Source organism: Mustela nivalis (assembly GCF_964662115.1).
Source record: "Mustela nivalis genome assembly, chromosome: 1".
NCBI classification, from domain to species: domain Eukaryota; kingdom Metazoa; phylum Chordata; class Mammalia; order Carnivora; family Mustelidae; genus Mustela; species Mustela nivalis.
The window spans coordinates 26,405,225-26,417,839 of NC_139020.1; the positions used below are offsets into that span (position 1 = coordinate 26,405,225).

The 12,615-nt window shown below is 35.0% G+C and overlaps 1 protein-coding gene across 7 annotated transcripts in view; it reads right to left on the reverse strand.

Annotated features, from left to right (window-relative positions):
* LOC309843691 (uncharacterized protein) overlaps window positions 1–12,615 on the reverse strand; it is a 560,969-nt gene that overhangs the window by 155,196 nt on the left and 393,158 nt on the right. Inside the window, exon 3 of one of the 7 annotated variants that reach the window (XR_014300286.1) lies at window positions 830–925. The exons of 5 other annotated variants lie outside the window; for them this stretch is intronic. The gene's annotated coding sequence lies outside the window, so the exon portion shown is untranslated. Of the gene's footprint in view, window positions 1–829; window positions 926–12,615 lie in introns of those variants that run through there. One more of the 7 variants, XR_014300287.1, reaches the window with a different exon arrangement.

The window sequence follows — 12,615 nt, forward strand, 5'->3', positions numbered from 1 at the left end:
ATTTTAAGTCCCTGGTTTGAATCTACCCCAACTTAACTTGTATTAATTCAGGATAGTTATGATTTTTAAAAATAGATCTACTTCAAGGCTTTATCTAAAATAGCTACTTCATTTTTTTTCCCCTTAATATGGTGCAATCTGGTGCAATCAATTCTTGGTCTTTGCATTTTAATTTAATATCTTAAATAGCTTTATACTTGTCTACTCAATAGTGTTCATTTCCTGAAGTAGTCATTAAAAATATCAAAACACTTATTAAATATTGTCAAACTTTTTTTTTATCACTTGCTATTTTTGGTATCATCATAAGCTTGCAATGCCTTTCTGCTCCATGATCCTGGCACAACTTCCCTTTTGCCATCTTTATGACACTATCAAAACTATTTACAACTTCTCTTTGTCATAAACAAGGAAGTCCTGTCTTTTCCACATTGATATTTTAATTATCATTGTATCTCACTATAGCTGCAAAAAAGTAAGATGAATGAGCCCCAAACAGTGAACTACAGTAATTTAAATCTGTTTTTCCCTTTAAGTTTTTCAGGCATTTTAGGGCCAAGGATAATTAGGCTTTCCATCAGGATCCTATCAAAGCTCTAATGCAGACAAGTACAGCTTAGAAAGCAAAAATGTTATCCTCTCCCTTTTAAAATAAAGGTTCGCATTTTCCCGAACAAATTCTTGGAGATTTTCAAACATGGTCACCAACGTCCAAAACAGAAGTTGCAACTACAGGGTTCAAAGAGCTCTAAAAAATACTGACTCAGGGGCGCCTGGGTGGCTCAGTGGGTTAAAGCCTCTGCGTTCGGCTCAGGTCGTGATCCCAGGATCCTGGGATTGAGCCCCACATTGGGCTCTCTGCTCAGCAGGGAGCCTGCTTCCTCCTCTCTCTCTGCCTGCTTCTCTGCCTGCTTGTGATCTCCGTCTGTCAAATAAATAAATAAAATCTTTTAAAAAAATACTGACTTACTTAAGTCAGCATTTTTTTTAAATATTTTATTTAAAATCTTAAATTTTAAATTAAAATTAAAATTTTATTTTATTAATAAAATTCACACCATGTTTTACTTACATCTCTATAATTCTTCCATGACTGACAATATAGAAATAATATGTAGCGATATACATAGGTCATGAGTTATGCTCATGCTTTTAAATTAATTTTAAATTAAATTAAATTAAATTAAAATTTAAATTAATTTGCTACAATTTAAACTGTAAATATCTGTTCTGTAAATAACATCCTTTTAGGGAGGTGTAAATGGCAAAAATAGATGAATAGATACATAGAAACTTGGTATTAAAGTCTACAAATATCCAAGGGAAAAAGCATATTTAAAAATGATCTTTTGTGGGGCACCTGGGTGGCTCAGTGGGTTAAGCCTCTGCCTTTGGCTCAGGTCCTGATCTCAGGATCCTGGGATCGAGCCACACATCAGGCTCTCTGCTCAGCCAGGAGCCTGCTTCTCCCTCTCTCTCTGCCTGCCTCTCTGCCTACTTGTGATCTCTCTCTCTGTCCAATAAATAAATATAATCTTCACAAATAATGATCTTTTGAGAAATCTAATTAGCTTATTTGGATCACTTAATTGTTAATTTATTAACATGAGAAAATTAATTGTTGAAGCAGCAAGACAAATGGAACTTCCTAGGCCATTGCTGACACAATATATACACATGTAACATCCATAGGTCAAAACCATCTTCTATTGACCTCCTTCTTCAGGTTAGAGCCTATATGAGAAAAACTAGTGTGCATGGTCAAGGCTCTTCGGTCCACTTGTAAAATCAAAACAACAGCAGTAATGACAATGGCAAAACACTATTTGTAGTGTTTATCCTCTAATTACAAAATGGACCTTATTCTTCCAATGGGCAGGAAAGAAAATGTCCCATTTTGTGGAAAGAAAACTCATGCTTGTTTTGCTGAACTCCATCTTTTAAGTGACCTCTAAAGTGGAATCCTAATTGACAAGTGCAGTAAAAGTTACTAATTTAAAATGGGAAATAGGGGCACCTGGGTGGCTCAGTGGGTTAAGCCTCTGCCTTTGGCTCAGGTCATGATCTCAGGGTCCTGGGATCGAGCCCCGCATCGGGCTCTTTGCTCAGCGGGGAGCCTGCTTCCTCCTCTCTCTCTGCCGGCCTCTCTGCCTACTTGTGATCTCTCTCTCTGTGTCAAATAAATAAATTCTTTAAAAAAAAATGGGAAATATATTCCTTTGTCACTCGTTAGAGTCCTATAAGCCTCAAATTCATGTCTTCATCAAATATGCTCTTAGTTTAATTTGGAGCATGCATTCTGGTGATTTATGGAATTAGTGAAAAGGACTTCTTAGCTCAAAAAGAAATTCTGTTAGTTTAACTTTTTACCATCTTTCTGTCAGCCAGCTTACCTTCCAGGATAGACTGCTTAGTAGATGGCATTTATGATACCACAAGCATTGGTCCCCATTAGATACCTGCTAGCTTTTATTCCGTGGAAAGTCTTCTGTCCTGAGCCATCAAACGGGTCACTAACCCTTGCCAACAATCTCAAGAGTACTGGCTGTTATTCAAACATACTGGCTCTATACAGCATATGCCTGTACAGCAAATTCTACTGCCACTCTTGGAAAATAATTCAAAGTGCGTGCTCTCAGTGGATTTGCAGTACTGTGTAGTACTATCTTTGCATAGACAGGACGATGTGGATTTTTAATAATGCCTTTAACTGAGAGAGATAAGGAAGGCATTAATAAAGCCATATTTTGCTCACAAAACTAAACCAGCCACCTTCAAACCAAACATAGGGTAGTTACAAGATCAAAAGAGAGATCTATAGTAAATTGAATGCCTCAGGTGTCCTCTTTGTCTCACACCATTCTCACTGCCACCACCTGAAGCTAAAAGCTTATCACTCATTCCACACCTGCATTACTGTAACTTCTGACTCTGGGTTGCCTCTTGCCTTTCTTTCCACCCTTCAACTCCCACCCGTATATTGCGCACTCTTTCCAGACTCATCCATTTTAAACACTACTCTCATATTATGACCCTGCTTAAATATCAACTGTGGAACGCCCTGTCAAACCACACCCAAACAAAGGCTTTTCTATCTAGAAGTAAACACGATACATAAACTGTGTCCATCATCCTAATCTAAATTTATTTACTGTGATTCTACCAACAAATACTTCCAAATGCCTCTCATTAAAAGGCCTCTCCTAATGTCCCCTTAAAGACTGCATCAACTAGAAAGTGCATTCTCTCGTTTGTAAGATTACCCTCACACGAAATGCCTTCTGCTGTTAACCTGTTTCACTAACAGAGCTCAACATGGTCTTCAGCCTTATAATCCTGGCATTTCCAAGGGGTACTCTCTTATTATTGCCACATTTGAGGCCCCATCTCCTCTCAACTCCTGTATCCTGAATAATGGTTCCTGGTAAAATGGCTTTGTATTATTCAAAATTCTTTTCTGTGTTTTAGACATATTGGCATAATTATATCAAACACATTTGAGAATGGTTACTATGTTAATTACTTTGGCATCTTTTACTATGACAAAAACCATACTAAAAAATTGGGAGCACTTAAAAATTATTGATCAATTATAGTTTCCACAATAATAAAAAATTAGAGCACTGTATTCTTTTTTTTTTATTTTATTTTTTCAGTGTTCTAAGATTCACTGTTTATGCACCACACCCAGTGCTCCATGCAATATGTGCACTCCATAATACCCACCACCAGGCTCACCCAACCTCCAACTCCCTCCCCTCCAAAACCCTCAGTTTGTTTCTCAGAGTCCACAGTCTCTCATGGTTTGTCTCCCCCTCCGATTTCCCCCAATTCACTTTTTCTTTCCTTCTCCTAATGTCCTCCGTGTTATTCCTTATGTTCTACAAGTAAGTGAAACCATATGATAATTGACTCTCTCAGCTTGACTTATTTCACTCAGCATAATCTCCTCCAGTCCCATCCATGTTGATACAATAGTTGTGTATTAATCCTTTCTGACCGAGCCATAATATTCCATTGTATATATGGACCATATCTTCTTTATTCATTCATTTGTTGAAGGGCATCTTGGTTCTTTCCAGTTTGGCAACTGTGGCCATTGCTGCTACAAACATTGGGATACAGATGGCCCTTCTTTTCACTACATCTGTATCTTTAGGGTAAATACCCAATAGTGCAATTGCAGAGTCATAGAGTATAGAGTACTATATTCTTGCCCACTTCTGAATTCATAAAGGATTTTCTCTTGCTTTTCCAGTAATGGAAGTGGTTTTTAAGATATAATAACATTTCTTTTTGCTACGAAAGTTAAAATGTGTAACATGGCACTGACATTAAAAGATAAAACTCTTGTATATAATAACATGAATTTCCATACATATATGTAGTACAGTATTTCAACACCATGAGAAGACATGTAAATAAATTTCTGTGTACTTAGTTTCTGCTCAAAAATGTAGAAACTAGCTCCCAAATGCTACATACCATTTTCCATTTACTCAAAAATCTGTACAACTATATTAACAGCATAAAGAAGCTTGGCAAAAAATATTCCTTTAATAATTCTTTATTAAAGTATTATTTTTGGATTTCCAAAGGAATTTCATTTTCTTTCTGATTCTTTTCCTTCTTCTAAACTAAATAAGCTAGCAATTAAAGTTTTTTAAGCTCTGTGATCAGCAACAATGACACACCTCAGGGGTGATCAATTTTTGTTAAACTGCACTAATGAGTATTGGATAGATTAAACCATTTTGAAAGCTTTTAGTCCTTTCATAAAAAATTCAGTTTATTATTTTGTCTATGCATTCCTTTAAATGCTACTTATAATTCTAAAAGTAAGCTCCCACTGTAATACTTGTAGAATTTTTTAAAAAAGATTTTATTTAACAGAAGAGACACCGTGGGAGAGAGAGAACACAAGCAGGAGCAGGTGGGAGAGTAAGAAGCAGGCTTCCATCCCAGCAGGGAGCTCTCTAGAAGTGAGGCTTGATCCTAGGACCCCAGGATCATGACCTGAGCTGAAGGCAGACACTTAACAATTGAGACATCCAAGTGCCCCTACTTCTGGAATTTGTACAGACTTATAAAGAGGTGACTTTTTAAAGTCAAAGGTTATGGCAATTATTTTTTTCTTAATTATTTTTTTCTTATTATGTTCATTTAGCCAACATATAGTACACTGTTAATTTTTGGTATAGTGTTCAATAATTCATTAGTTGTATATAACACCCAGTGCTCATCATATCACATGCCCTTCTTAATACCCATCACACAGTTACCCAATCCCCCCACCCCCTCCTTTCTGTAAACTTCAGTTTGTTTCCTGGAGTCCACAGTCTCTCATGGTTTGTCCCCCTCTCTGATTTCTTCCCCTTCAGTTTTTGCTCCCTTCCCCATTGGCTCCCACAAAGATACAGATGTAATGAAAAGAAGGTGAACATGCACCCCAATGTTCATAGCAGCAATGTCCACAATAGCCCAACTGTGGAAGGAGTTGAGATGTCTTTCAACAGATGAATGGATAAAGAAGTGGTACATATGTACAATGGAATATTACTCAGCCATCAGAAAGGATGAATACCTACCATTTGCATCAGCATGGATGGGACTGGAGGTGAGTAAGCTACAGCAATTTTATTTTGTAGTTACTACTTTAAAATGCAGGGATCACTGGTCATTATCCCAACCAACCCAGACAGCAACAGTGGGGCCAGTAAACGCTGTCCTAGATGGGATTTCTAATTTCTCTGAACCTCATTATTTCCTGGTAGTCACACAGCTCTATTCTCTCCTTTCTTGCTTAATGATCCAATCTGTCTACTCTAATACTTTTGCATATATATTATCTTGAAGAGTGGGACATAATGAATATTGCTATTATATTGATAATATTAATATTGATACTATTTTGATTTAATACTGAAATAGATGGTTTATTAATATCACAAATATTAATATGATAGATGCCTAGTGTTCTGGAAAGAACTGCAGCTTAAGAGATTGTTAAATTACATAGATGGGGACTAAAAAATGTGACAGTTTATATGAAATACAATGGAAAGGTCAAAGTCATGGGATGGTCTGGAGAAACTAGTATGTATTTGGTTTTTGCTTTGTTTTTTGCTGCATGTAACATATATGTGCAAATTAAGGAGGAGAGCTTTGATAACCCATTTATTTCCATGTATGCATTCATTTTAGCATTGCAGGACTATTCCCTGAAATATGTTATTTGCTTACTTCAAATTCAAATAAAGCAGTTTCAACAAAAACAATTCACAAAATATGTGTTGCCTGCTTCTTTGTAGAATACAGTTACTGTTTGTCTTTTATACCACTTAACTGCATAGGAAAGACGCAGAAAACAGAAATAAATCAAGAAAACTCCATAATCTAAAATACATCTTCTTTTTGCTTCTTCAAATTGCTTTATCATTAAATTTAAAATTATATTTCTATTTTCTGCTCTTAATTTTCTAAAATAGCTGCCATTTCTATGTCAACATTAGAAGAAGTTATACCAATACTTCTTTGTTTCATATGCCTTGAAAAAAACAATCTCAACTAATGAGGCAATACCTCACAGTCCTCTTTCTTAACCCATGTCCGGCTCAGCGGCCTTTTAATGAAAACCTAAGTTGAGTAAGATGAAGGCAGCCATTTCTCTGGAATTGATACACCCAAATTATCCCTTTAATGAGCTGAATATACTGGTGCCTGAAACTCAAATCGTTGACTTAGCACAGTAATGAGTCTGTTTTTTCCCCCAACAACATTGCACATCATTATATTCATGAATTTCATTTCATGAACTCCATTTCATACTCTCCTAACATTAAGAAGAGCTACATTTCTTTTTGTCTTAAGAACTCAGGTACCATTTCCAAGTGTCAAAGCAGAGAGGATAGTGGCATCAGGCAGAAGACACTGTCCTTTGAGATGAGTAAGCGCTAGCCTCTTTGCCCCTGTATCTGCATGAATGCCCTGTTCAGCTTGAGAACTTTTTTAAGTTTGTGCTCTAGTTAGTTGGCATCCTCTATCTCCCTATAAGAAAGGCATTTCTATGATTAAAGCATGTGTCAGATGCCAAAACTACTAACCCAGAAGTGAAAATTAAAAAAAATTGGTGGGTTATGTTTTCATTTGTTTTTGCTATAGGATATATTAAAAAAAAAAATGGCCAGTTTCACTGAAGGTTTGATGAAGTGTGGTCCCAAGGACTGTGGTTTGGTGCTGGCTAGCCAGAGGACTCCCCAAGACACTCAGGCTCTCAGAGGTCTCTATACTCCACGACTCTGGAGATCATTTCCTACATAATGTCTCTTCTCTTAATAAAGCAAAAGTAATCCATAGTCATATGAGATGAAAGCACTGGAAACATACAATATAAAGATGGAAACTATTACTTTCGTGAGAAATAGGAAAGGATTCCAATAAGCAACATCTGTCCAAGGTAAAGTTATAGATTAACAACACTCCCGATTAGTACTGACAATTACAAGAGATGGAATTTATATGGTGAACATTTACTCAAAGTTCATCTACTAGAGCTTCATAAATTAGGAAAAGAGTGAAAGTGAGAGGAAGGTACAGAGAAACTTTCACAGTTTTGTCTACGCATGCTTATTTCAAGCAAAGTTCCAGACTACTGTGCGGTCTAATTATTAGATGCAAGTGTGAGATTTTAGAGGAGGGTGAAGGAAAAGGGTGATGGGAAAAACAGATCACACAGAAAAGAGGAAAATTAAGAGAAAACAGAGATCAAAAAAAATAATAAAAGCAAGAGATAGGCTGATTAAAAAGGGAAATGCTATTATACGAAAACCAAAAAAGCTAGCAACACATAGCACTTAGGCTTGGCAAATTTCATTTTGTTTCAAATGGGAGCAAAAGCAAAAAACTGAGTTTTGAACTGTTGAAAAGCCAGCTTATGAAGCTTAGGATTTAATTTCAAACTCAGCTTTTCCCCATTTTTCTAGCATGGAGGTTTTCTTTTTTCCTTTTAAAAAAGAGTCTTTGATCTTTTGCCTTAGCAAATCTGTTCAATATGTAAAGAATCAAAATTGCGAGTGTTGATGCCTCTATTTTGTTCAATCAAGTATTAAATATTGCACTATTTGTGTGGTCTGAAGACTATTGGAACGGTACTTTGTTTGAGGTGTTTAAAGATTCTGGAAAGAGACTCCCTAACCAGAAAGGCAAAGTAAACTTTTTTTTGTTTCAGAAGGTCATTTTATCTATTTTGATGAACTAGCAGAAAAATATAAATATATAAATATAATATAAAATATATGAATATATAATCAATTCTCTATATCAGAATTAATCAGTAATTGTATCTGATAAGTCAAAGTCATTAATAAATGTGGATTCTGGTAACCCAGTGTACAATGTAAGGATCTGTACTATTTTTCCCTCTAAATTCAACTAAACCAATAGCTACACTTTCTTTTAGTCCACTATCATTAACTAATAAACACTTAAAAAATTTCAAACTCTACGTAGGTTAGAGAAATAGCATGTCTACTTCAGAGAGTTACTTTATAAAAAAAAAAAACCCTAAGCAATTTAAACATTACTGATTGATTTCCTATATATGGTTTTTATAATTGGACCTACCACTGATTATTAAAAGGACTACCACAGTTTACTGATCACTAGCTGTAAATACTATGCTAAATAAGATATAAATATACATATAAATGCAAATGTAAATATAAATACATACCCAAATGAGACAGGTGATATTAACAGATGGAATAAAAAACTCTTGATTTATTTGCTAGTTTTTGAAGTTACAGCTTTAAATGCAAGCCAATAGAATTGATTATCAAATCAGTTGGTCTATTTTTCTAACAATAATTGACTTGTAAACTGAGTGCATATCTTGATTATTATGTTCTTAATTTTTTCTTTGGGAAGAAACATGTGTCTGGCTGAATGGAAGTCAGATTATCAAAAATGAGTCATATGTATCCCAAGAAAGCTACAAAAATAAATAGAGTTTAATAACTACCATTTGGTGACAGTTACACAAAGTTACTTTACATAATTTTTAAATTAAACTCAAATGTACACTCATACTAATATAGAACATAGTCACCATATGCAAATTATTTTAAATTACCTTACCTGCTTCAAATATATATTATTTATATATCTTAAGGCTCTTTTTAAAAGACTCAGCAACCAGGGCACCTGGGTGGCTCAGTTGTTAAGCATCTGCCTTTGGTTCAGGTCATGATCCCAGGGTCCTGGGATTTAGCCCTGCACTGGGATCCTTCTGCTTCTCCCTCTCCCACTCCCTTGCTTGTGTTCCTTTCTTACTGTGTCTCTCTGTCAAATAAATTAAAAAAAAAAAAAAAAAAAAAAAAAGGACTAAAGACTCAGCAACCAAATGAGATAAACATTACTGAGAAGTTCTGGATAGGTAGACCTGAGGTTATTATTTTTGTTAGATTTTGTTTTTGTTTTGACCTGAGGTTATCTTGAAATGCAAGATTTACAAAGCGCCCACTGTTTCATAATTAAGTCTTACAGCAGTAGGATGTGTTCTCAACGTCTATTGAAATGCCTGTATTAGACTTTTCAGGCAAAACTGAATTCTGAGAGGGGTGCCTGGGTGGCTCAGTGGGTTAAGTGTCTGCCTTCAGTTCGGGTCATGATTCTGGGGTCCTGGGATCGAGCCCCACATCAGGCTCTCTGCTCAGCAGGGAGCCTGCTTCCCCCCCACCCCGCCCCGCCTACTTGTGATCTCTCTCTCTCTGTCAAATAAGTAAATAAAATCTTTTTTTAAAAAAACCTGAATTCTGAGAACAAGAAACAGAATGAAATGCAAGATGAAAGACAAGATTCTCAGATAAATGTTAGTACATACTTATCAAATGTTAAACCACAGGTAAGATTTTAGTTGGTAGAAACAGGGAAAGGTTTTATGGGGAAAAGGAATGAAATAAATTAGTGTGACACAATTACAGGTTGTATGAAGCAGATTTAAGAAATTTCGTTATGAAAGAAGTTGAGACTGGATGGTAAAGGTGATTGTCATGTGGACCACAAATGTGGAGTTTATTTTGTGGATGACTGGGACTCATTGATATTCCCCACACAGCGTGCTCAGTATGTGCTATGGGTATGGGTAGCATGTTGGTAGCAATAGATTAAAGGCAGTTAAGTGGGAAGACTGAAAACTGGAAGACTCCTAAGGAATGGTGTTAAACATTTAAAAACTTCATCCACTAATTAGTATAAATGAAAAAATCTAGTTTAGAATGACAAATTGCGAATTTTTATGATTATCTAATTAGCAAACATTAAACATGGTAAGACTTTCCAATATTGGCAAGACAGAGGTGAATTTGGAAGTCTTGCAAATGTCTCATGGTAATGTAATTTGGTACAATCTTTCTGGAAAGAAATTTGGCACAATGTATCAAAAGTCCTACATTGCAGGATTATAGTAATTCCATTTCTAGAAATATATCTAGAGGAAAAATTGAAATGCAGATTAGTGTTCCCATAAAATAGGAGTCAGATACATATGTGAAATAAGATACTGAGTTGCTATAAAACTGTTACATACAAAGAAATTTTATTTTATGAGAAAGTACTTACCAAATTCATACTAAAACAGTGATAAAAAGCAGGTAAAATGTGTTTAAATATTAACTAAAAATACATATATTTCATAAAAACTAAATAATATCTGAAGGAAATAGCATAAAAATGAGAATAACTTTTTTTCTGGATGAGGGAATTGTTGATTTATTCATACAGTAAGCAGTTGCCGAGCATCTAGAACATCCCCGTCATCGTATAGTATGGTTCTGGGAATACAAAAATAATTCAGCTTATAAAATATTAGGGAGAGTCAGATACCAAAGAAGTGCAGTGAGTCCTTCTGCTTGAGGTCTAGTCATAGAGTGGGGTTTGCCTAAGAGAGTGCAGATGTGCTCGACCAGGAAATACCCTGGGACAAGAGTAGGAGCCCGCAGAGTGAGGAGAGCAGACAGAGGGTAGGAAGAAGACTGACAAAAAGAGGCTACATTGGACAAGGTGGTGAGGCTAATTTTTGTAAGTTGTAGAGGGAAGGATAACAGGGGAGAAAATGAAAGATATCTTTTAGTTAAAATAGTGGAAATCTCACAAGTGTAAGGAGAAGCTAGCCAGAAATCTGGGAAAGACTGAGTTAGATCAAGCTAAGTGGAATGAAAGTGTCAAAAAAGAAAGATGTGTATATAAGTTCATAGATGAGAAAATAAACACCTCAAAAATGCTTCTTTCAAAAAAGTCAAGATCGGATTCATGTAGCTGTAGGATGAAAGGTCTAGTTTCTACAGAGAAAACAGTTTTTTCCTTAATGCAATTTATTATCAAAAGTGTTCTTAGAAATTTTCATCTCCTTTCATGATACATGAATTTTGTATTTTAAACCAAAAATGACAAAAATTTTATATTCTAATGGATTATTGATGCTAAAAATACAAACTTTTTTTTTTTTTTTTTTTACTCATGAATTTCTAAACTGGAAAAATATCTTAGTAGTTAAACTTAAGAAGCGATTTATTTTTGGATACTAAATTAAAGATAAATTCCATAAAATTGGACACAAGCTTCTTGCTAAAAGTAGATTGGAGCAATATTGAAATAAGCAAACACTTACTTTAATTATATATTGCATCAAGAAACTCATGAAAATACCAGTCTTGGATGACATAACTCAACATTCATTCAAATAACCATACAGTCCCACTTCTGCCTCACCCCACTACACTCACTCACTCCACTTTTTCCTCACTTCTACCCTGTCCTCTTGCAACCCTCAAAGTCATACTCCTGCAAACAACCTATGATAACTTTAGAACCTAGGAAGGAGGTGTTTTTGTTTTGCTTTTAATCTCCACCTTTAGAAAGTTAAAAAAAAAAAAAAAGTTCTCTCTGAAAGCTCTCCAAATTTTCTTGATCTTTATTGACCATACACAGGACAGAACTATACGTGACTATGTGGTCAAGGAAAATTCTACCAAAAGAAAGAGAAGGATGGACAGGAAAGAGAAAGAGACGTGAGGATTTAGGTTGATAGAGGATCAAACTATCTAATGTATTCATGAGTAATGATTGATCTTCAAATTATCTCAAATAATAATACACAGTTCTTTGTTTGCAATGCAAATTTCTAAAAAATCGTTTTTTTATGCCTGCAATGACTATTATAAAAGATATTATCTGTATATGACTTGAACATGGCTCAATATATACACTTTTAAATGACAATTATGATAACATAATAAAAATCATGATATAAATTATCTGACAACAGAAATTAGAAAATTCCATTATCAAATTAAGTCAGTTTTATCTCTAGTTTTGATAAAAGTTTATTGATTCACTTGAATCATATCTTGATGATGATGAAATACAGTAAAATCTGAGTAATAACAAATCCTCCCAAACTCTAAGACTATGGTATTGATTCAGTTATACGGCATTCCTCCTTACAGCATCTTGCTAATATTGATCCCACAGAAATCGCATTAATATGTATAGGTCTAATTAACAGTTAAATATTGTTTGACTGAAATGTTTGCCTAAAATATATTTTATATGATTTAA